Below are 26,225 nucleotides of genomic sequence, written 5' to 3'. Positions count from 1 at the left end.
GAATGCAACCACTTCTCCCATCTCCATGCCTCCACTTTGAGTTCAAGCCAGCATCATCTATTGCCTGGTGCGGTAGGCAGAATTCTAATACGGCTTTGGCTTCAGATTCCTGCCCCCAGTGTGCACACTCCCGCTCCATGTGAACGTGGATGGGATCTGTGGCTGATAGAGATCCCCAGCCTCAGATGAGACCCTAGCCCCAGCCGACACCTTGACCAAAGCATTGTGAGATCCGAAGCATCGGTCCCAGTTGGGCCACATCCAGACTCCTGAGCCATGGACACTGTGAGATCATAAACATGTTGTTTTATGCCGCTAAGTGTGTGGTGATTTATTATGTGACAATACAAAACCTATACACTTGGATTATTGTAATGATCGTCTAATTCTTATCCTGCCTTGCTCTTGCCCTTCTTGAATTTATTGTCAACTCATGAATGATCCAAATTCAGCCGTCCTCTCCAAGCTCCGCCATGAAAGCCTCCCGACCCCTGGCCTCACCTCAACCCTCATAACCCTATATCCTATCACTCTATTTGTCATACTATCTGAAATTACCTCTGCTCACAATGTAACTGAAAGACCAAGACTATTGATGGCAAGCAGTGGAGCTAGTGGATGTAAATCCACCTTCTCAGCAACGCTTCTCCAAGCTTCTAGCTTCTGGCAATGCCACTTCCTCCCATTTGTTTCTCCAGCACTCGGGAGGTCACTGCTTCCTGCAGTTACTGATCTCCAAGCTACCTCAGTATCTCCCCACCTCAGTATCTCCCTTTTTACTTTTTTCAATTTTTCCATATGCATGTAACCAACTTCCTACATTAAATCCCCTCTGTTTGAAATACCTACTGTTCTGATTCAAGTAGCAAAGGCAGAAAAAAAAAAAAAAAAAAAAAGAATGAAATACCTACTGTGGATTCTGTTTTCTTGACCGACTCACTCCTCTTCCTGAGTCAGCTTGACTGAGTCTCAGTTCCTTGAAATGCAAAGGTCTTTAACAATAACAGAGAGGCGTTGTGACTTGTCTACAGATAGTAATACATTGCAGCAGATATTTGAATCCAGGTCAGCCTCCCCAGTACAACACCCTGGGATCATACAGACCAAAAAAAAAAAAAAGGTTTGCAGAACGAATGAATGAATACGGTAACGACAATAAGCACTCTGTACTCTAACTCCCTGCTCTTGGACAAAAACTGGATTAACCCTTTGCTGCCTGCAGAACTTTAAATTACCTATCCTTCAGCAAAACACCCAGAGATTAGGCTCTTGTCCAAACGCCTCTCACATCCCATCCTGCAATTTCCTCTGAATAAAGTGATTGCGCTATCCTTTTACAGGAGAAGATTAGTCTTCTCAGTCGGGTGACAGGAGCCAAATGGGAGGTGAAGCATTCTGCCTTCTCTCCACCATCTGTTAACATAACCCCAAGCCACCCTCAGGTTTATGCCTTCCCCGCTTGGCTTGCTCTGAACAGGGCTGCTGATGCCTTGATTGCTTTTCTTTCAGTGTGTGAATACTCAGTTTCTGAGTGCCTCCCGTATTCCCACGTACTCCTCCTGCCTCTTTAGAGGAAGCATCCAATATCATGTGCATCTGCTGGCTGAACTCCCGTCCAGGAAGGACCGTGGCAAGGAGAGGCAACCAGAATCAGCATCAGGGTGGTTTTTCATATTCAGGATTCTTTGTTTCTTATTACTTTGTGGGCTTCTTTCCACATGTTATCCTCAGTCTGGAATGTCATAAATATAAGACCCATTGGGATTGAGTTGACTTCAACAAGACCACCCTTTATTGCTGCAAAAATATGACCTGACAAATTCAACATACATCGTTTTGGAAACTCAGAAGCAACATAAATATGATCATGGAACTGGAACAGGGTCCAACACCCAAGACAAACACTTCCTTCTGGATCTGCTCAGAAGAGAAGGGTGCAGGGGAGGAGAGTGACCTACCCCTGCCCACAACACCTGCACTATCTCTTTTATGTATTTCCTGATAAAGGTGAAATGGATGTCACAGTCCGTGGTAATCAGCTCTTTTCAAATCATTTTACACAACTGACATGACAAGAGCCAAAAGAGTCAGGAAATGCAATCCTTTCTGATGTCTGCACAGAAGATTAACCACCTCAAAGAAATTAGGAAAGTGTCTTCACAACATTGACTTGAAGACACTGCTATTCGGTATGTTAATGAAAAATCCATTGATGTTTGGCATTTATCAAGTGTCAAAAATTAAATTTAGCTGTCCTGTGATTTTAATTAGTGTTAACCCAGTTAAGCCAGCAGGTAGCTGCCATGATTCAAGTAGACACCTTCATCTGCATTTATTTTCTTGGCTAACATGCAGAGAAAGGCGTGAGTGGTATGTAAGAACTTCATGAGAAGGCAGTGTTTGAACTGGACTTTGAAGGAATTTGACAACTGTTCAAAGGGGAGAAGCTCATTCCAGAAAGAATGAACAGAACATGCAAAGGGGCTGAGGCTTAAAAGAACAAGACACATTCCCAGAATAGCAAATAGTCCAGTTTGCCTGGAGAGTGATGAGGAGATAAGAAGGCAGAGGCAGGCAGGGGCCTGGTGATGAAGGATCTCAAAGCCAGAGTTGAAATCATCTTACAGAAATTGGGAGTTATTAAAAGTTTTGGGGCAAAATGTGACTTGATTATATCCGGATTTTAGAAAGAACTCTGGGAGCAGTGGGCAGAATGAAGGATGGAAGTGTGGGTGGAAGGATTCAGGAAACATTTCAGGGGTTTCTTGTAGGCTCTCTACCTTTATTTGAAACATCATAAGGTCAGAGAGATCAGAGTGAACTCCTTGCCATTTCTGCTATAGATGTGAAAAATACGATCAGTTCACTAGATCACTGTGGTACAAATAAAGCTAAGGGTTTTATGACAGTATGACAATACACACAGAAGCATATTTCACACTTCTGTGATCTTTGGTAAAATCGAAGGCATAGCATAAAATCGAAGCCAGAGCAGTAAAGGGTGATGCTAATGACGATAAGGCAATGGGACTCAGTCTTCACAGAGACTCATCAGCCCCAGGACAGGAAGAAAGGCTTCTTGAGGGGTGGGGTATAGAGGTAGGATGTGTGTAGGAAAAGGTAGTGGACGCTCTGCATATCTACCTGTGAGTAAAAGCATAGCATCTTTGAAAAGAATGCAGATTTTGAAGTCAGACAATTTGTGTGGTGGTTTTAAAATAGGTCCATGAATTTTTTTCAACACTTCTCCCTTCAAAATGCAGCCTAAATCCCTTCCCCTTGAATGTGGGCTGCATACATATGAATGAGTGAATGAATGAATGAATACAATATGGCAGAATTGATGGTGTATAACTTTCAAAACAAGGTCATAAGTGACATTATAGCCTCTTCTTTGCTATCGCTCTTATATTACTCACTCTAAAGAAAGCCAGCTGCCCTGTCACAAGGATACTCAAGCAACCCTATGGTAAGGAACTGAAGCCCTCCTTCCAACAGTCAGTGGGGAACTGAGGCTTACAGTCAATAGCCATGTGAGTGAGCCATCTGGGAAGCAGATCCTATAGCCCCAGTCAAGCCTTCAGATGACTGCAGCCCCAACCAACATCTTGATCGAAACCTCATGAAAGACCCTCAGCCACAACTAACCTAAGCCATTCCTGAGTTCCTGGCCCACAGAAACTACAGGATAACATATTTGTTGTCTTAAGCTGCTAAGTTTTGAGCAACAGATAACTAATACACCTGAGTTCAAATCCAGCCTCCATCACACATAAATTAAATAAGTTTAAGCTTCAGTTTTCTAAACTGTGAAATAAGGATAATGGAACACATATCCCAGAGTTGATGTGAGGATTATGTGAGACAAAAGACTAAGAAAGTATCCCCCTGACCTGCTAGGTATTGCTGATGGTCAAAACACCTGTCCATTTATAATCACAGTAAATAATTGTCAAGTGCAGCTAATCATTGGCACCCAGTTTGATGCAAAAAGAATGAGTGCAGCTTTGGAAGTATGAACTGGATATCAAAAGTGTCATCGTGGCCAGGCATGGTGGCTTACACTTGTAATCCCAGCACTTTGGGAGGCTGAGGCAGCTGGATCAACTCAGGTGTAGAGTTTGAGACCAGCTGGCCAATATGGTGAAACCCCGTCTCTACCAAAAATACAAAAAATTAGCCAGGCATGGTGACGGGCACCTATAATCCCAGCTACTCAGGAAGCTGAGGCAGGAGAATCGCTTGAACCCAGGAGGCAGAGGTTGCAGTGAGCCAATATCATGCCATTGCACTCCAGCTTGGGCAGCAAGAGCAAAACTCTGTCTCAAAACAAAACAAAACAAAACAAAACAAAACAAAACAAAAAAAACAGTGTCATCATTACTAGGGTCCCCCACTGGCCTCCAGACTGACTATGGTTGCCTGGAATTCTGAGAAAATGTTGTAAAAACAGAGGTCTCCGTGACTGTGTTGACTTCAGAGTGACCACTGCTATCATGAAAGGAAGTAACATGATTCAAGACCAGCATTTCAAAAGCAATAAATTTTCAAAGAGTTTTGTATGTAAGTTCTCTCACAGTTTCCTTCCAGTTTAATCTCTTTGCAACCACCGTAACAACCAATATCCCATAAGCAGATGTGAAGAGCATCAATTTGGGATTTTATATAGTGGTTTTATCTTCTTATGACCTCTTGGGAGCATACCTCTGAGTGCTAGGACAGGAATGTGGACACACCTGATGTCTTGGCTCCAGCCCTCCTGAGTGACTGAGAAACACTAACATTACTTAAATACTAATAATATTATCTCAGGATTGACATAACTTAGCATCTGGCATTTGCACCATGGAGTATGCTTTTAAAGGGGAATATTCAAAGGGAATTGCCAAGAAAATGCAGCTTTATTTCTTTCTTTACAACTGATCTAATCTTCCTCACCATCCTCCATCCCTCTAGCTAACAAAGGACAGGAGGTATCGGGGGGAAAGGACAAATCTTAAACTTTACAATCAATAGTATCTTGGTCTCTGATGGCTTGATGGTCTCTTCTGAATAACTCAGTTCCTTTTAGATACAATCTTCATCTCTCAGATTTCTTCCCTCTACCTCTGCTTCTCTCTGAGATGGTGTCTGAGTGTCTGGGGGCTCTTGTGCCCTTGTGGCTGAGAAAATAAGGGGGCTTCTGGTCTTGATCTCTGTCACAGAGTGGCCAGCCACACTGTCTCATCCACTGGGAGGATGGCGGTCATGTTGACGCCTCCTTGAAATCCAGGGTTCAAGCCACGCACACTCTGGGCCTTCATCCTCATGCCATGCATTGGAGTGTCCTCTGTACCTCCTGAGCTTCTGGTTCCCTGCACAGCACACACAGCACTCACAGGCCATGGGGGCCCAGGGTACCTCCCCAGGCTCATCTATCAGGGCTCACTCACAGCCGAAGCTATACCTTCTTTCCTAGTCTACAGTGGCCTGTCTCTGAGCCAGAGACTGGGCTATGCCTTCAGAACTAAATCATCCCTCTGACAGTGCCCAGGGGAATGGTGCCCCCGGTTTCATCTTCTTAAGCTCTCCAATCTCTATGAATCTTTCTTCAGCATTGTCAGGTTAGGTACATGTCCCTGAAAGGGCACAAAGACTCTGGCATGTGATCTCCTTGCTCCCCCTCCATCCCTCTCCTCTCCACCCTTCTCCAGGATGGAAGAGATGAGCTTCAGCTTCTTTTCTCACTGGCAAAGCCTTCCCCTACATCAAATCCTCTTCTTCCTGGGCACTAGCCTGATTGAAGAAGAGGAACCCCTTCCATACTACCAAAGAAACTCTATGAGCTGACCCACTAGGCCTGGCTGTCTTAATACACAAACTCTGAGACAATTCAAACTAGGAATTACTGTATTCATTCATTCGTTTTCATGCTGCTGATAAAGACATACCTGAGACTGCAATTTACCAAAGAAAGAGGTTTAACTGGACTTACAGTTTCATGTGGCTGGGAAAGCCTCACAATCATGGTGGAAGGCAAGGAGAAGCAAGGCATGTCTTACATGGATGGCAGCAGGTAAAGAGAGAGAGCTTGTGCGGGGGAACCCCTCTTTTTAAAACCATGAGATCTTGTGAGACTTATTCACTATTATGAGAACAGCATGGAAGGACTTGCCCCCATGATTCAATTACCTCCCACCGGGTCCCTCCCACAACATGTGGGAATTCAAGAGGAGATTTGGGTGGGGACACAGCCAAACCTTATCAATTACTAAGGACAAAAATACAATACTTAATAATAAAAAAATTACCTCATTATGCAAATTATGGAATAAATAATCCATTTGGGAAACTGAGGCCTGCATGTTTCCTAACATGCAGAGACCTGACTGTGCTACAGACATATGGACCCATCAAGACCCACAATAATTTGAACAGCAGCGAGGGGAAAATGTGTGGAAGGCCAGAACATAACTCTCACATGCCGAAGTTATCCTTGTTTTTAGCACCCCCCAAAATAAGGACATGAACCCACATGTTCTGATATAAGGGAGTGAAGTTTCAACTAGTGATTTCTTTCCTTTTTTTTTTTTTTTTTGAGACAGAGTCTGGCTCTGTAGCCCAGGCTGGAGTGCAGTGGCGCAATCTCGGCTCCCTGCAACCTCTGCCACCCGGGTCAAGCGATTCTCCTGCCTCAGCCTCCTGAGTAGCTGGGACTACAGGCGCCCGCCACCTTGCCCGGCTAATTTTTTGTATTTTTAGTAGAGATGGGGTTTCACCATGTTAGCCAGGATGGTCTCCATCTCCTGATCTCATGATCTGCCTGCCTCGGTCTCCCAAAGTGCTGGGATTACAGGTGTGAGCCACCACGCCCGGCCCCACATAGTGATTTCTAATAAGATAGAGTAACAATCCCAAAACACTTTCCCAGTGCACACTGTGAACATCCCACATACCTGCTCACACACACCTGGTCCTAGCCTTCGGAATGGCCAGCAGAGCACTTCCATCCTTCCTTTGGCCTTAAGCAGTGGGTCTCTGCAGGCAGAACAACAGCTCTGCTTCTTAGCCCTAACAACGTAAAGGGCAGTTTCTCAGAGACAAAAGGGAAGAGACTGCTGTTACCCCAAACGCCCATGGACCGTCCTTGCTTATCTCCATTCCCGAGTAGTGCCCTCATTTCCATTCCGTTTGTGATGCCCGTCAGACATGCAACTTGGGTGGCAATCAAGCCCAATCTTTCTTGTATGCTTGCAGTCCAGCAGGTGGCTGGGGGCACAGCCTCCCTCTACATTTTGGAAGAGCAAAGGGGTATCTTCTTTAGACTGAACAATGGCCGAGTAGCAAGGGATCATCTTGAATGTCAGCCTCTCGTACCCAGAAACCATCAAACCAAGCCACAATTAGACCGGGTCAGATGCAACACCAAGGACCAAGGCCAGTACCTTGCAGCCTCTGAGCCTCTTTCCTGCCTGCGCTTCAGAGGGATCCAGGATGCCTGGATGGCAATGGCCACAAAGAAAACCTTGTTCATTCCAAGGATGTGATGACAGGGTGACCTGGGATGGCAGTCAAGCAGCTAGGACCCTCCGTATGGCTCATAAATGTAATTTTCCTGTGGTAGCAGAGGTTCTTTTAGTTAAAGGTAATTCATCTCTTCTTGAAGTGACAGGTGGTTGGAACAATTTCTTTTACTTTTAGCAAACCTACACAAGGTACAAGAAGCCTCATGCACAGAAGGAAGGAATTAGTCACAAGCAACAATTGAGACCTAATTTCTTAGCTGCCAAATAGGACTGAGGAAAAGAAGCTTGGGCTTTTTGAAGAATCTCTTTTATGCTTCCAGGAAACAGATCTCCAATCAAGTTTATTGTTTTCAGTTGTAAGTGACAGACAATCCAGAATAAACTCATTAAGACAAAAAAGAAAATTGATTGCCATACAACCAAAGAGTGAATCAAGCATCAGGCATGGGCTGATCAAGGGTTTGAATTATGTCACCAGCAACTGCTCTGTCTCTCTCTTCATGTCTTCATTTTTCTCTCTGTGTGGATTTCTTTCTCACTTGAGCACTTCCCTTGTGGCTGACAAATGACCACCAGAAGCTCCTGGGGCAATATACTTCTAGGCTCAAATCCAGTGGGCTGGAGGAAATACTTCCCCATCTTTGTCCTGACATTCACAGCAAAATCATGATGCTCTCTCTGATGGGACAAGCTTCGGTCAGGAGACATCCATGAGTCAATCACGAAGGCCCAGATAATGCAACATACTAACTGGTATTAGGCTGGGTTGTATGCTGCATCCTGGCACGTGACTGAGACCGAGGGAGGGGCAACGCATAAACAGAATTGAAACTGTTGCCAGGAGACCAGGCAGGATGAGGTGTGTGGGTGCTGAAGAGGAAAACAACCATTATCCTCTACAATTACTAACATTTAATGAGCTCCAGCTGTGTGCAGAGGGCTTTCCATGCCATCTCTCATTTATCCTGTCAACAGCACTGTCCCTATTTTATAGAAAACACAACTGAGGGTCAATGCAACTAAAGGACCTGTCCCCACGTCAGCCAGCTCATGAGTGGCAAAGGCAGGATTTGAAACTGGGATCCTCAGTCTGTATTTTTCACAGTCACAACCTCCATGCAGCCTTTCTTGAGCTCACTCACGAAGACTGCCAGGGAGGCCCTGAGCCATAATCCACCCACAATGGGCTCAGCCCGTGGCCACGCCTAACTCTGACACTGCGATTATATGACAATAAACGTGTGCTTGTTGGCTGAATATGTATGGTCTGGAATTTCTGTCACTGGAAATGGAAAGACCCCTAATGAATAAAGCAATCACCGTTAGTACACCTGGTCTATTTTCAGAACGTGAACTTTTCCTGACTCCCTAAGCACTCAGCTTCTGCAAAGAGCAAAGAGTCCATCTATCCCTGGCATCTCGACACCCCCAGCTGTGGACATGTCGGCAAGTTCAAACTCATCTTCAGAAATAATCGTTCCTTTTCCAAGTGAATCACTTCCACCCCCATCCCCAACTCCTTCCCACTAATCACGGTCAAGATGGTGCTGCTGATTTCAGCTGTTCCTCCACTGAATCAGGAAGCTTCTTATCTTATCTGAACCAGATACAGCCCCTCCAGGGAGCAGTCAGGCCTCGCAAGGCGGAACATCTGCAAAAAACACCCAGTGTTGAGTGCCCCAACGCATCTGTCTTCATGATGAGCTGACAGAGAGAAATCAGTGCAGGAATAAAGATAAGCTTCCAGGTGAGCGGTGGGAGCGGATGACAGCGGGCAGTGCTGTTTCAAATGTCCGAAATGTAGGTTGTCAAAGCCAAGGAGAGAAACTCAAGCCCCGAATTCAGCTGTTGCGCCTGCGTCTGAAACAAGAGAGACCTGTCCTGCGGCTTATCTTGGCTGCTCTTCCTGTCCCTTCGGAGGTCAAAGCTTCCCCTGATGGCTCCTTCCCCACCCAGCATCCAGCACAGCTGCCCTTTGCAGGTGTTTCAAGGGCGACCAATGCTTTCCACGTATTTCCATTGTGCTCTGACAAACACATTCCCCCTTCAAACTCATTATCTGCCCTCACCACCTGCCTCCACCTCCATCAGAGTCTGTCTTTTGCTGAATGGCTTTAGGCAGGCTAAAAATACCAACATTTTGGTTCCCCACACTGTCGTCTGATCAGTGTCTAAACCAGAGGTTCGCAGCCTGAGCGGTACATTAGATTCACCTGTGAGTTTTGTTTGTAATACAGATGCCTGCCCCACCCCCTTCATCTCTGCCAGGATCAACTTTTTCAACTATGACCAGCTCAGAACACTCCTCTCAATGTACAAAACAACCCACACGCTCGCTATGTGGGAGGTACTCTGATATTTTCTACACTTCTCTCTCTCTTTGTGATGCTGATCACGATCTGCTAAGAGCTCATGCAGATTAGAAAAAAACTTATCTGAGATATGAATTGGTGTCATTCTCTCTGTATTTCTTCTCTCTATCCCAGTTTCAGGCCCTTAATCCTTTTCTTTCTTGTCTTTTTCTTCTTGTGCAATTCCCTGTCTTAGAGACACTTTTTTTTAATTTATTTTTTTTGGCTGGTCAGAATACAGAAACTGCCTGAAGTCAAAGGTCTTTCCAGACTTTTGTAAAATCCTCAACTGTTTGATGAGGTTGTGCTGGATACTTCTGACAGGGAAAGAAAGAATGGCTTTGGGAAGTGACAAGAGGTTTGGGGCCGGTTTCTACCAGACTGGAAATAGGAAGCCCTTGGAGATTCTGGAGTAGCTGGGAGCTGTGTCCCATGTGCTAGGCGCGTCCTGGAGAGGACTCCTCCACCCCTGCTCCTCCTCCTGCGTGCTGTCCTTGCAAAGTTGGATGCTAACATTTCCCAGCCGTGGCAAAAATTCTCAGCCCCCAAGGGAATCAGAAAGCTGCTGGACTTCCAGGGACCACACTGGGAAATGAGGATTCTGTGACAATTCCCGTAATGACCTAGAAATTAAACACCTAGCCTATTTTCCAGGTGCCCCTTAAACTCCTGAAATCTTCATGGAGCCCAAGAAATGGGGAGGAGGAGGAGCCTGTCGATGAATGAAGCGGACTCTCCCACCCTCTCAGTGAGATATGGACTCAGTCAGACTTAGGTGGATTTAGAATAAAATTAAGAATTGTAATATTCCTTTTATTCCTGCATTTGTGAATTAAGAGTCGCATCCAATTTTACTTCCACTGGTTCCTGCTCTTCATCCTCTCCCTGCCATCCGCACTGCCCCTGCTCTGATTCACACCAGACTAGATTCACTGTTCTCTCCCATTTTATAAACAGGAAGGCAAGGCCCACTGGGATAAAGGACTTGGTACGGCCACTCCGCAAGCTGATAGCCAAGTTGGTCCTTCAAGTCCAGCTTCCACAATAGCCCACACTGGAGGTGAGAGACCAAGCCAGAAATGCTGTAAAGGGAGAAAAACAGGTTCCTGCTGCTCAGAGTGGCTCCCCAGGCACTTCCCACAGTGCCCATGCAGGCACAGCCAGGTCAAAAGCCCAATGGCCTGCAGTCCACCTTACCCTGCCTCACCCTGCCTGGAAGCAGCCCTGTTACATAGAATGGTGTCACCTGCTCCCCAAAGGCCTCCGCCAAGGCAGAAAGCCCTGTGGGTCCAAGAATCCCAGCATCGTTTTGGGCAGGCAAAAGTTTCAGCATGTGTGATTTGGAGCAGGAACAGAGCAGGAGATGGCCCAGTGTTCTCTGCAAACATCAGCCTCACTGAGCAGGATCAGAGCTTAAGCCCGATACACAGATTTCATAAGGTATTTAAAACCAACTCAGCATCATCAACATTACACCTTCGCGCCAATCCCAATTTCCTAGAAAATCTGTCCCTTAGTGTAGGTCTGTCACTGCAACCTCCACCTCCCGGGTTCAAGTGATTCTCCTGCCTCAGCCTCCCTAGTAGCTGGGATTACAAGCATGTGCCACCACGCCTGAATAATTTTTTCAATTTTTAGTAGAGATGGGTTTTTGCGACGTTGGCCAGGCTGGTCTCAAACTTCTAACCTCAAGTGATCTGCCCACCTCGGCCTCCCAAAGTGCTGGGATTACAGGCATAAGCCACCACGCCTGGCCCATTTCTTTTATTTATTTAAAGCGGTGGAATATACCTAACATAAAATTTACCATTGTGACCATTTTTAAGTGTACAGTTCTCTGGTATTAAGTACATTCACGCTGCTGTGCCACCCTCACCACCATCTGTCTCCAGAATGCTTTTCATCTTGCCAAATTGAAACTCTGTACCTATTAAACAATCACTCCCCATCCTCTCTCCCCTTTGACAACCACCTTTCTACTTTTTGTCTCTGAATTTAACTACTCTAGAGACCACATGTAAGTGGAATCATACAGTATTTGTCCTTTTGTGAATAGCTTATTTCACTTAGCATGGTATGCTCAAGTTTCATCCATGTTGTATAGCACGAGTCAAAATTTTTTTCCTTTATTTTTCCTTTTTTTTTTTTTGAGACGGAGTTTCACTCTTGTTGCCCAAGTCGGAGTGCAGTGGCTTGATCTTGGCTCACTGCAACCTCCATCTCCCAGGTTCAAGCGATTCTCCTGCCTCAGCCTCCCGAGTAGCTGGGATTGCAGGCGCCCACCACCACACCCAGCTAATTTTTTGTATTTTTAGTAGAAATGGGGTTTTACCATGTTAGCCAGGCTGGTCTCGAACTCCTGACCTCAGGTGATCCACCCGCCTCGGCCTCCCAAAGTGCTGGGACTACAGGCGTGAGTCACCACGCCCGGCCAAAATTTCTTTCCTCTGTATGGCTGAATAATATTCCAGTTTATGCATATATCTTATTTTGTTTAGCCATTCATCTGTCAGTGGACACAGGTTACTTCCACCTTGTGGCTATTGTGAATAACGTCACAATGAACATGGGTGTGCAAATATCTCCTCGAGACCCCACTCGCAGTGCTCTCAGTCATACACCCAGAAGGGGAATCGGTGGATCACGTGGTAATTCTATTTTTAATTTTTCAGTGAACCATTATACTGTTTTCCTTAGTGGCTGAAAGTTCATTTGTTGGGGAATTTTCCAATATTTCAAATGAATCTTTAGAATAAAGCTGACTTTCATTTGATTCAGAAAGGGTTTGATTTCTTCACTCCTAGAAGGTAACCTGAAACTGCATAAAATATTTACACAGAATATTATAAATTATGCTTCGCCCAAGCTGGCTGCCTCTGAATGAGACACCAGGTTCCTACTGCATCCCTGGCCTCAGTGTGGGTCATTCAGTCTAATCTTAGCGGAGAGCCAGTCCTCTGGGACACAGTCACACCTCTCAGCCACCCCGGGCCCTGGACAATGGTGTCTTAGTCTTCAGATCACTGAGCATGAAGGTGAAGAGGGTTAGTTATGGTCCCGGGCTGTGATTGGCAGCTCCCTCAGGAGAATACAGAGTTGGGGATGGGCAATTTCCCCCAAATGCTGTTGACAGAAGAAGGGAGGAGGATATTGGGTGGGCCATAACCAGATATTCACTACATTTGTCTTTGGCTTACCACTTTACATGCATGCACATGCATGTGCACACACACACACACAGCAATTTTTACTAATATTAAGATCTTGGAGCCAGGTGCGGTGGCTCACTCCTGTAATCCCAGCACTTTGGGAGGCCATGGCAGGTGGTTCACCTGAGGTTGGGAGTTCGAGACCAGCCTGGCCAACATGGTGAAACCCCCGTCTCTACTAAAAATACAAAAAATTAGCCGGGCGTGGTGGCACATGCCTGTAGTCTCAGCTACTCAGGAGGCTGAGGCAGGAGAATCTGTTGAACCCAGAAGGCAGAGGTTGCAGAACCAAGGTCATGCCATTGCACTCCAGCCTGGGCAACAAGAGTGAGACTCCATCTCAAAATTAAAAAAAAAAAAAAGATATTGGAGGAACTGCATTTAAATAACCACTTCATGGTTGGCCAAAAACACAATACCTCCCTCCCTCCTTTAAAAGATGAAAACCCAATGCTGTGTCCAGCTTTAAAATGTAGGATCTGGCCGGGCACAGAAGCCCACACCTATAATCCCAGTACTTTGGCAGGCAGAGCCGACCAGATCACTTGAAGTCAGGAGTTCGACACCAGCCTGGCCAACATGGCGAAACCCCGTCTCTACTAAAAATACAAAAATTAGCCAGGCATAGCAGCAGGCATGTGTAGTCTAAGCTATTCGGGAAACTGAGGCAGGAGAATCACTTGAACCCAAGACGCAGATGTTGCAGTGAGCTGAGATGGCGCCACAGCACTCCAGCCTGGATGATAGAGCAAGACTCTGTCTCAAAAAATAAAATAAAGTCTAGGATCTCTGGAAAATGTCCCTTCTTTTTCAGGTTTTATCATAATCCTTCTGTTTCGATACTCTGCCACCTCTGAACACAATAGGAAGTTTCACTACATTTATATACCTTACAGATATGAATAAGAAGAGAAAAGATACATCTTAACATTTTAGCAGAAAACAAATAAAAAAATACAAGTAAAGGCCATAGCCTTCATTTCTGCCTTAAGTCACATGACAAAGCTCATATTTACGACTTTCTCGCCTATGCTCATCCTTCCTAATTCCCCTCGCTTATGTGCCTTAGTTGACCAGGGTTCCTCACCTGCTAAATCAATACAAATATTGCATCCTTCGGTGTCTTCTCCTTTGCTGATCTGCCTGCGGCACCCGTTAACTTTATCCCTGGGTATAGTGGCAGAAAGAGGGGGATTTCCATTTGAGCCTCATTTGCAGAGCAAAATCCCTCAATCCGTCCTTCCACAGAGCAATCAACATAGGAGACACCAAATTCCCCTCTAATGATAACCAGGGGACAATCTGGGGTTCCAATGGAATGGAATTTGATTGTGATTTTTGCTGGAAGCAACTCTCCCTCAGGAGCTAAAACTTATCTATATATGAGGGAAGTGAAGGCATACGATGAAGGAGGACCCTTGGTGGGGACACCCCCTCTACACTATATATTGGGTGTTGGTTCAGAATATATTTCACACCCTGCAAGACAGCATCCCAAGGTTATGAGCTATCATCTCCAGCTGGGACTGTTATTCCAGCTGGTTTTTCAACAGACCATTCAAATCTTTTTAGAGGCAGCTTCTTGTTGAAAATGGGGTACAGTGAGACTCGTAGGCCTCAGTCCATGGACCCCTGTCTTTCGTTGTAATATAACTCTTTAAATGGAAGGTGATCTGTACAAGATGTTATGTACTACAAAAGTCATTCACGGGCCAGGTGCGGTGGCTCACACTTGTAATCCCAGCACTTTGAGAGACCGAGGTGGGTGGATCACCTGAGGTCAGGAGTTTGAGAACAGCCTAACCAACGTGGAGAAACCTCATCTCTACTAAAAATACAAAATTAGCCAGGTATGGTGGTGCATGCCTGTAATCTCAGCTACTCGGGAGGCTGAGGCAGGAGAATCGCTTGAACCCGGGAGGCAGAGGTTGCAATGAGCTGAGATTGCGCCACTGCACTCCAACCTAGGCAACAAGAGCGAAACTCCACCTAAAAAAAAAAAAAGCCATTCACTAAGTTCATAAGTGGTGGTTATGGCCAGCAAAGGCGTGGAGGCAGAGAAAAACAAGCCCAAATTGCAAATCGGTGTGTATTCCGGGGAGGTCCCATTGTAGCCGCTTCCATAATGAAAACTGCTCACTAGGGAAGCAGGCTGCCACCACGTGGCTGGCTGGTCCCGTCAGAACATGGTACAACTTTGGGCTGTACCCAGATCTCTACTCTACTCCCAGATCTGCCATCTGTGGATCCACTTCTCTGTGCCTTCAATTTTCTTTCACCTTTTAAATGGGAATGATAATAGAATCTACTAAGGATTAAATGAGTTGAATGAACAGGGCCAGGCGCGAGTGGACTCTGAAAGCATTGTATACCATTATTATGACCATACCAGACATTTTCCGTGGGTCTCCCACACTTCTGCAGGCCTTCTGAGCAGAGACGTTGACAGCTTTTGTACCACACTATCTTTTCAAGGATGCTTGTACAGAAAACAGCCTTAGAAGATATAGCATCTCCCTCCAGAAAAGAGGGAAGATTTGATCACTGTCCAGGCTAATAAAAAGAATGTTTCCCTCTGAGGAAAAGGATGAAGCAGGTTTGCTTGCAGCTCATTACAAAACATTGGAGTTTCCTAAGCTTGGGTTCCTTCTCTGAGACACAAACCTACTGCATATGCAGCGTCCAGCTGGGCCATTTTGCATCACCTCATGGAACTTGGGGATAAGGACAGCTGATGCAAACATGAAGCTCAAGCTGTCTGCTGTGCCTGCTGTGAGCAATAGTCTTTTTTCTCTGATCCAGGAGTCTCATGTCTTCTGCCAGCATTTATGAAACTGTAACAAACTGAATAGCTTGTAGGGTAAGATCTCAGACCTTTCAAAGTTCTTTAGAACCAGAGGCATCAAGTTAGCTGCTACTGCTGGCAAATCAGAATCGATAGCAGTGATTTCCAGAACTCGTTTGCCCCACATTGCTGAACCCATTCATAGGCCCTATGCAGGTCTTCAGGGATACCTTATCCAAGACCCATTTGAGAAGTTTTGTTTCCATATGCAGCACTTCTCTTTGATGGAGTGTTGTTGGGAAAAGCTAAATCAATCAATATAAATCAATCAATAACCCCTAAATAGCTCAGATTGTATGGTTATCTACCTTCCCTGACTAGACATTCAGCTTCCATTTCACAAAAGAAGTTTAAGTACTTGCTAATGCTCCAACATTTAAGGAGCTTCACTGTGATTTTTCAAATCAGGGCTTATCCAAGTCACCATAGAGTATCCCAAAAGGCCAAATGACAAAGTATTTAATACCTTAGCTCCAGCCTGGAACAGCTGGAGAACTGTTAGGGAGATGAACACCTCTCCGTCCCCACCCTACCCTCAAGATATTCACATTCTAATCCCCAGAACCTGTGAATACATTAGTTACACGCCAGAGGGGAATTAAGGAAGCAGACGGAATTAAGATTGCTAATCAACCGACCTCAAAATAGGAAGATCATCCAGGTGAGCCCAATATAATCACAAGGATCCTTGCATATGGAAAAGGAAGGCAAAAGAGAAGAGGCAGGGTGAGGTGAGGTGACGTCGAGGTGAGGTGGGAGGTGAGAGGTGACAGGTGATAGGTGAGAGGTGAGGTGAGGTCGAGGTGAGAGGTGAGAGGTGAGAGGTGAGGTGAGGTGAGGTGAGGTGATCAAGATTCCACTGGTTATTGCTGGCTTTGAAGATGGAAGGGAGCCACAAGCCAGAATATGGGAAGTTTCCAGGACTGGAAAAGGGCAAGAAAACAGATTCTCACCTAGAGCCTTCAGAAAGGAACACAGCTCTGCCCAGACCTTTATTTTTGCCCCTGGAGGCTTAGGTCAGACTTCTGACCTACAGAGCTGTGTGGTAACAAATATGTGTTGCTTTAAGCCAATGAGTTTATGGTAATTCGATACAGCAACGACAGAAAACTAAAGCAAGAACTTCTTCATGCTCTGGGGTCTATTCAAAGCTGGTAGTAAAGACCAATAAACAGGTCAAGACAGGGCAGTTAATGTGGGTATGATGATGTCTCCAGACCCTCCAAGATTTGCTCCTGCTGTTAGTGGATGCCATCTGAAATCCTGTCCTTCACATGAAGTCTGGTGAGACATGATAAGGCAGCGACAGCAATCTCCACCCCTGAGTTTGGTTTTTGCAGTCCCAACCCTGTGGCTACAAGTGGAGTAAGACTCTTACTATAGTCGTATGATTTTCCATTATTGGTTGTCAGTTAACCCGGAGGGGGAGGGTGTGTGTGTGTGTGTTTGTCAAGCCATAGAAGCTCCTCTAACTTAAGGCAAAAAGGAATCTATTGGAAAGATGCTGTGTGGCTGATAGACAGATGCAGAGTTGAACTATAAGGCGTCCATAGGGACAGGAGCTACCTCCACTTATTTGAACAACAAATTCCTCCACGTTTCCTTCACACTCACCTCACAGGCCTATTATGAGGATCAAATCAGAGCCTGGAGTGGAGAGAAAGGTGTCAGAGAGATGGTGAAACCCTGTGCACCAAGGTTTCTCTTGCTACCACCTTCATTCAGACCTTTCGTTAATAGTTCAATTATTGTGGAAGACAGTGTGGTGATTCCTCAAGGATCTAGAACCAGAAATACCATTTCACTCAGCAATCCCATTACTGGGTATATACCCAAGGGATTATAAATCATTCTACTATAAAGACACATGCACATGTATGTTTATTGCAGCACTATTTACAATAGCAAAGATGTGGAACCAACCCAAATGTCCATCAATGATAGACTGGATAAAGAAAATGTGGCACATATACACCATGGAATATTATGCAACCATAAAAAAGAATTAATTTATGTCCTTTGTAGGGACATGGATGAAGCTGGAAGCCATCATTCTCAGCAAACTAACACAGGAACAGAAAACCAAACACCGCATGTTCTCACTCATAAGTGAGAGTTGAACAGTGAGAACACACGGACACAGGGAGGGGAACATCACACACTGAGACCTGTAGGGGGTGTGGGGCAAGGGGAGGGAGAGCATCAGGACAAATACCTAATGCATGCGGGGCTTAAAACCTAGATGACGGGTTGATGGGTGCAGCAAACCACCATGGCACATGTATACCTATGTAACAAACCTGCACGTTCTGCACGTGTATCCCAGAACTTAAAATTAAAAAAAAAAAAAAAAGTTGACATGGCGGTATCCTTGTGGATAGACCTTGGGAATTCAAACGGAGGCTGAGAGCTCACATTTTCCAAGAAGCCCCACCAGACTCAGATCTCTCCTTCCCTCTGCCAGCACCCTCTCCACCCCCAGCCCCCACCCCCAAAAGAGCCACACAGACTTCCCTAGTGCCCTGGACCTTTGGCCTAATGATCAGAAAAGTATTTTTCCCAGCCAAGTATTCTTCAAACTAGTGGGACCAAGACCGAGAGTGGGGTAAGGCCCCAAGGTAAAGACTGGCCACCGAGGCAGCCATCAGTACATTCAAAGAAGGTCACCAAGAGAAACTGAGGCAGGATAGACATGAAGGAGAAACACCAGATTTGCTACTTTCTTACAACTTCCTCAAACACAGCGCTCAGCTAGCCATTGAGGGTTTCAATAAGCCTGCTCTGTGCCGAGCTCTGCAGGCATCATCTCATCTAAGGCTGTAGCAGCTCTATGAGGTACAAGGCCTATATCAGAGATGATAACCAGTTTCAGAGAGAAGGCACTTCCCCCAAGTGCACACCGCTTGCAAACGTCAGAGCTGGAATTGGAAACGTCACCGTGCTAGTCCTGATGGTACAGGACACCTCAGCCACCAGGGCACTATTTCTTGGCACAGTTCCCCCACCGGCCTGTGGCTTTCTCTAATGCCCTCCTCTCTCCCCCGGGACAGAGAGCTCCCAGCCCAGGTGTCAATGCCCCCAAGCGAGGCAAATTGCAGTTGTTGCTAATTAGCAGGCATTTAACATCAAGGAGTCACTAATGCACCTGAAGTCGCTTGACAACAAATAAAGTACTGAACCCAGGGCAGGACCGGCCTCCCTGTGAGGCTGAAGCCGCCTTGCCTGCCATCTCGCCCACCTGTTAGCAGGCCAGGGTTTTCTTCTCTTTGCCCTTTCTATCCACTGAGACATGCAGGAGGGAAAAAAGGCCCTCTCTGTCCTCTGGCATTCATCTTCTTTGCCTGAGGCAGGTCTGCAATGTCAAGGGCTAATTCCACGTGGATAAATCCTGATACGTGAATTGGCCCCAGCTTTAGGCTGAGCCATGATCCTGGTCCCACAAAACTCAGTTTGTGCCTCCCCAGTATGCCTGTAACAGGGCCAGGGCTATCTTTTCCCTGTTTTCACTGCCCCTCCCTCAGGTGGGCTAGTTGGATGGTGTAAGAGGCAGCTCAGAGGCACAAGAGGAGCTTTCCTGGGCTCAAAGCCCTCACCTGCAGGTAACCCCGGTCCAAGAGAACCCTGCCTTCCCTCCTGACTCTTCTAGTCCTCGTGCCGTCTTCTCTGAATGCCAGGGCACCATGCCCAGTGGCAACCATGGAGCACCAGACAGCTCCTGGTTAACTCATGCCCCACAGGAAGTGTGAAAGTTCTTCCTAGCACACAAAAAGAAACTGAAGGAATTTTCTCTGAAGTTTCTGAGTGCCTAAACCCACTAAGGTCTTCTTCATCAACTGGGGAAATCTAGAGGTTTGACATCCCATTGAAAATGTATCTTGAGGCCGGTCGTGGTGGCTTATGCCTGTAATCCTGGCACTTTGGGAGGCCAAGGTGGGCAGATCAGTTGAGGTCAGGAGTTTGATACCAGCCTGGCCAACATGGGGAAACCCTGTTTCTACTAAAAATACAAAAAAATTAGCCAAGTGTGGTGGCGCATGCCAGTGAGCCCAGCTACTTGAGAGTCCGAGGCAGGAGAATCGCTTGAACCCGGGAGGCGGAGGTTGCAGTGAGCCAAGATTGCCCCATTACACTTCAGCCTAGGCAACAAGAGCAAAACTCCATCTCAAAAAGAAAATGGTTAATATTGTCAATTTTATGTTTTGTGTATTTGACTACGACTAAAAAAACATTTCCTGCATAAATTTCATGAAAAGCCACAGCTGCCAAGTGGCAGAGATGAACACAGAAACTCTGAGAATGGGGAATCATCTTACACCATCCAACTAGCCCACCTAAGGGAGGGGCAGTGAAAACAGGGGAAAGATAGCCCTGGCCCTGTTACAGGCATACTGGGGAGGCACAAACCGAGTTTTGTGGGGCCAGGGTCATTGCTCCCAGCCCAGAGCAATGAGAAAACACCAGGTGAGGAGTCGGGTCCTGGGCAATGGTCTGGGCCCTCCCAGTTGGCCCACACACCATCCTGGGCCTGTCTTTTTCATTCACTGGTTTTTCTGGGCTCTAAAACCAAACCAACAAATGCCTTCAGATTCTCTGATTCTGGGTGTGTCTCTGTGGTCACAGAACACCATTAAAGATGCCAAGAGCAGGCTCACACAGGGAAGTGTAAACTCTCCCATTCCTGGCCCAGCATCAGATAGAGAGAATGAGCTACTAATTCAGACAGAGGCGCCAGGTGCCAAGAGGCGCCCGCAGTACTCCCCGCCTGCAGAGACAATAATGGTTTATGACTCTCAACTCACCGGAAGGTTAGTCAGGTCAAAGCGGCAACTTGAGCGTTTGTTTAAATCTCTGTCCAAGAATTTCTCAACTTGCTGCTGGAAGATAATGAGTTCTGAGCCACGCCAGAGTCAAGCGCTCTGTGGGTTTCACACAATCTCCTCTTTGATGAGAAATCCATGCATATTAATCACTAAAAAGGGGGGAAAAAAAGGAAAAGCACCTTCATTCACTCAGAAAATGTTTGCTGAGCACTACTATGTGCTGGACACTGTTCTGGGCCCTGGAGATAAGTAACAGCGGTAAACAGAAGACACGACTCTGCCCTCAAGCAGTCTGCATTTTAATGGTGGATCCTCCAAGCTTGGATGGAAGAGTCAGGGAGGAAAATAACACAAGGCAAGGGGATAAAGAGCATAGAGAGTGCCACTCAGAAAAGGCCCACGCCTGTAATCCCATCACTTTGGATGGCCGAGGTGGGAGGTGTCAGACCTCTGAGCCCAAGCCAAGCCATCGCATCCCCTGTGATTTGCACGTATACGCACAGCTGGCCTGAAGTAACTGAAGAATCACAAAAGAAGTGCAAATGCCCTGCCTCGCCTTAACCGATGACATTCCACCACTAAAGAAGTGAAAATGGCCGGTCCTTGCCTTAAGCAATGATATTATCTTGTGAAATTCCTTTTCCTGGCTCATCCTGGCTCAAAAAGCTCCCCCACTGAGCACCTTGTAACCCCTACTCCTGCCTGCCAGAGAACAACCCCTCTTTGACTGTAATTTTCCTTTACCTTCCCAAATCCTATAAAACGGCCCCACCCTCATCTCCCTTCACTGACTCTCTTTTCGGACTCAGCCCGCCTGCACTCAGGTAAAATAAACAGCCATGTTGCTCACACAAAGCCTGTTTGGTGGTCTCTTCACACGGACACGCATGACAGGAGGATCATTTGAGGTCAGGAGTTCAAAACCAGCCTGCCCAAGAGGGTGAAATCCTATCTCTACTAAAAATATAAAAATTAGCCGGGCATGGTGACAGATGCCTATAATCCCAGCACTTTGGGAGGCTGAGGCAGGCAGATCACTTGAGGCCAGGAGTTCAAAACCAGGCTGGACAACATAGTGAAACCCCATCTCTACTAAAAATACAAAAATTAGCCAGGTGTGGTGGTGTGTGCCTGTAATCCCAGCTACTCTGGAGGCTGAGGCAGGAGAATCACTTGAACTCAGGAGGTGGAGGTTGCAGTGAGCCAAGATTGTACCACTGCACTCCAGCCTGGGCTACAGAGTGAGAGTCCATCTCAAAAAAAAAAAAAAAAAAAAAGGAAAAAGAAAAGGTAATCAGGAAGGTCTCCTCATCTCATGCAGATATTCATTGCAGCACTCATTACAATAGCAAAGATGTGGAATCAACCCAGGTGTCCATTGACAGTGGACTGGATAAAGAAAATGTCATACATATATATCATGGAATACTATGCAGCCATGAAAAAGAACGAACTCATGTCCTTTGCAGCAACATGGATGCAGCTGGAGGCCATTATCCTAGGCAAATTAACACAGAAACAGAAAACCAAATCCCACAAATTCTCACTTATAATTGGGAGCTAAACATTGAGTACACATGACACAAAGATGGGAACAACAGATACAGGAGGCTCCAGAAGGGGAGAGGGAGGGATGGGCGCAAGGGCTAAAAAACTTCCTGCTGGGGACTATGTTCACTCTTTGGGTGGCAGGATCAATAGAAGCCAAAACCTCAGTATCACACAATATACCATGTGATGCACATGCACATGTATCCCCTGAATCCAAAATACTACATTTAAAAAATAAAAAAATTTTTTTTTAAATTTAAAGCTATGCATCTACCAAAAAAGTTCTCTTGTCTGAGCCAAAGCCTGAATGACAGGCAGGAGTAACCACGCACAAAGCTGCAGAAGGAATGTGTGGGGTGGAGGAAGCCCAAGGGCACGCACCCCAAGATGGAATCTGGCCTGAGTCGGCATCTTCCTCCAACAGCAGTGAGCAGAAGTCTCCAAGGAATGCCGCAGGCCTTGAGCTGAATGGGGACGACTTGGCAGGAGCAGAAGAGAACGCTTTGCCGCCACTGGTCTCCAGAGAAAGCCGTGGTTTGGGTAATCCCTGAACACAGAGAACCCCAACTGCAGAGAAGAAAGGAAGAACCGGGGGCTGCCCCAGCAGGTTTTTCCCGGGACTCAGGGTATAACACAAGCTCCCAGCTCAAAGCGATGGTCAAGCGGGCATTCGCTGGACACAGCAACCACCAAGGCATTTGTCAGAATAAACAAGTTTTCGTGCGAGGGACACCTTGATCACGGCCAGACAGCTAGGCGCTGGGCTGTCCACCAGGTCAAAGAAGTATCCGAGAGAGGCACACTGCAGACAGCCATGCCTGGCTCTCCTTCTCGTCCCCTTAGGGCGGGATAGCTAGTGGCTCTGGTCCTGGGATCCCAATTTAACTGAGGGCTCACAAGACACAGGCAGGGATTTAGGAATGACCTGTGCCCTCACTGTTTGGGTGAGGGAGAAAGGACAAGATGGAGGAAGGTGAACAAGAAGGCACAATCCATGTTGCTTCCGGGTTCTTCCTCACCAACTTTCCCGCGCGCGGGAAAATGCAGCCCGCGCCCGGGAAGATGCAGATCAACCGAGCATGCGCCAGGTGACGTCAAGCCGAAGAGATCAAAACTTACCCGGCCACGCCTATAGAGACGCCCCTATCACGCCCTTATCCCGCCCACTGCCCGCCCCCTTCCAGTACCAATGCATAAAAGTCCGCTGCCGGCCACCTCCCAAGGCTGTATCTACTTCCCCTGCTCACTTCTCTTGGGCCTTACCAGCCTACTCTTTCTTTCCATGCACCAAGCTCATTCCCACCACAAGGCCTTTGAGCAAGCAGTTCTGTCTCCCTTGAGCGCTGTCTTGCTTCCTTGCACAGCCAAACCCCTCTTGTCATTCAGGCCCAAATGGTTCCTCTTTAGGAGACACCTCCTCCACCCCACCCCGCTGCACCTGACAGTTGCTCTAGGTGCAACGCCCAACTCTGCTTTCTTCAGGGCACTTCTTCTGTGAGATTGCCTGGCTATAACTCCTAGTTACAGTTCACATCCCAAGGGGACTGTGGAATCTATTGATGTAGGACCTTGTCAAGGACACAGCTCTGTGTGAATGCACAAACTTCAGAGCAGAGCTGGCATGTCGGCTGGCACTCAGGAAAGAGCTGACGGCTGAAAGGTTAAGACTGGAGGAGGAGGAGGAAGAAAAAGAGAAGAGGGGGAGAAGAGAGAGGGAGGGAGGGGAGGAAGGACAGAAAGGAGGGAAGGGAGAAAAAAAAGAGGAAAAGAGAGAGAGAGATTTGGCCCCTGCCCTTAAGGACATCACAGACTACAGTGGGAACGGATGTGCAAACAGATAATCCCAGTGAGGTACAACACGTGCTAATGCACAGACGGTAGAGAGGGCAGAATGCTTATGTATGAAGCAAGTCAGGGTGTCCTTCAGAGAGGTGGTGTCACAGGAGTTGGTTTTGAAGGATGAATAGGAGTTTTCCAGAGAGACATATTGGGATGTCATGTCTAGGGAGAGTCAATTACACTTGGAAAAGCCAAAGGGAGTGAAACAACACGGGGTTATCAGGCAAATACCTGTGACATTGGCACAGAACAGGCAACTGGGGATGACTGCTGGAGAATATACCGCAAAAAGCAGCAGAGCCAAGTCTGAAAGGCCTTGAATGCCAGGCCCAGGGCCCAGGGCCTAGGACTTGATGCTGACCAGGGAACAACTGAAGAGTTTTATGCAAGCGAGAGACAGGGGGCCGGATGTGAGTGGGGAAGATTGCTGCTGGGCGGTGTGAAGGATTGTCTAGCAGAGTGACCATGGCCTCATAAGGAGGCGGTTAAGCCATGCAAGGGACAAGGTAAGACATGATGTCTTTGCTAGTGATGGTGGATAGAAAAGTGGGTGGGGGAATTCCAGAGATTTGGGGGGACAAAGGGGCAGGGCTTGGTGATTGAATGTGGGGGTGAGGGACAAAGGAGACAGAGAAAAATGCCTCTGTTTCGGGCTTAGGGGCCAGCGAGGTCACCTGTGAGCTGAGAGCCCAGGACAGGAACAGGCTCAGGTGAAGGTGATGAGCTCATTCTGGACATGTAGGTTTGAGGGTCTGTGGCATATACTGGGGAGCAGTGTCGGAAATGAGTGGCTATACGGGGACACAGGAGGAAAGGGCTCCAGCGTGCTGCTGAGGCTTCTGAACAGGGAGGGCAGACCTAAAAGAGTTTGCCTGAAAACCAAGAGAACATGCTGGAAGGGCAACGATCTTGTCTCTTCCTGCTTCCGCGAGAGAGTCACAGGGTGCTTGTCCTTCTGTCTCTCTCTCTCTCTTTTGTCAAAAGATTCCATAAACTTTTATCTGCAGGGCTGAGAAACGGCTAGTCCCATTATCTGCCTGTAGAGATTCTGGTACATGACCCCAGTTCACCTTCTGTGGGCGTAGACCCGTGTCCCACTTCCCTTTACAAACGGAGTATTCCTCATAACACAATGCTCAGGGCCTCGGGAGGCAGTCGCAAGGCCTCCTCTGCTTCCCTCTTCCTCAACCAGAACCCCATTCCTCCTGCTGTCAGATATGGGGTCTCTGGCACTGACAAGGGGCATGTCTCATGGCACAGGCCAGCCACGGACGACAAGGATTTCCGAATTCCTGCCTTCAAATCCTGTGTCCCGGGTATGCAGAGTTTCTGACCAGCCCTGCCTAAGGCTTCAATTCCCTGAGAAGAAAGAACTGTCAGAATGCCAGGCTCCCTTCTTTTCTCCACTCCGGAGACCCACATTCCATTCCCACCCCTGCAATCACTGGGACGGCCACGCAACGCCAACCTTCCTCTGCTTAAATCCCGTCCAATGTCACGAGTCCTCGGCAGTGCCACTGCCTCCAGGAAGCCTTCCACAATGCCCCAGGGTTTGCAACTCAGTCACACCCTGGCCTTGGGATTCTGTGGGTCTTCCTTTTGTCTCCCCTCCTCCCCCAGATCCCTGGCACTTTGTCTGGTTCATCCACATGAGGCTGGGACCATCACACCAGGCCCAGGACAATGCTCAGACCAGCCTTTCCTGAAGGGCCAACTGCTGATTGGCCAAATCAGAGACGGCAGAGGGATCCATGAACCCTGCTGGTTCCCTCACACATTTAACGGGTCTCATACATCACATAAAATTTTATCATTCCTATAAATTATGTTTTTACGAAGCATGCAAATCACCTGTAAGACACCACCTGTGGATATAGGTAATACCCAGAGAGATCTTGGTTATTCTAAAAGAGATGAGCATCTGACCGGGCGCGGTGGCTCACGCCTGTAATCCCAGCACTTTGGGAGGCTGAGGCGGGTGGATCACAAGGTCAAGAGATCGAGACCATCCTGGCTCACACAGTGAAACCCCGTCTCTACTAAAAATACAAAAAAAATTAGCCAGGCGTGATGGTGGGCGCCTGTAGTCCCAGCTACTCGGGAGG

General features: G+C 47.0%; 1 protein-coding gene across 4 annotated transcripts in view; it reads right to left on the bottom strand.

Moving 5' to 3' along the window:
- WSCD1 (WSC domain containing 1) overlaps positions 1-26,225 on the bottom strand; it is a 513,503-nt gene that overhangs the window by 171,606 nt on the left and 315,672 nt on the right. For 2 of the 4 annotated variants that reach the window (XM_077969208.1, XM_077969217.1), the window contains one exon: positions 20,710-20,879. The exons of 1 other annotated variant lie outside the window; for it this stretch is intronic. The gene's annotated coding sequence lies outside the window, so the exon portion shown is untranslated. Of the gene's footprint in view, positions 1-911; positions 1,420-20,709; positions 20,880-26,225 lie in introns of those variants that run through there. One more of the 4 variants, XM_077969214.1, reaches the window with a different exon arrangement.

This window comes from Macaca mulatta, chromosome 16 (assembly GCF_049350105.2).
Source record: "Macaca mulatta isolate MMU2019108-1 chromosome 16, T2T-MMU8v2.0, whole genome shotgun sequence".
Taxonomy (NCBI): Eukaryota; Metazoa; Chordata; class Mammalia; order Primates; family Cercopithecidae; genus Macaca; species Macaca mulatta.
Note: the sequence above shows the minus strand (reverse complement) of the source record. Positions and strands in the feature narration are given on the sequence as shown.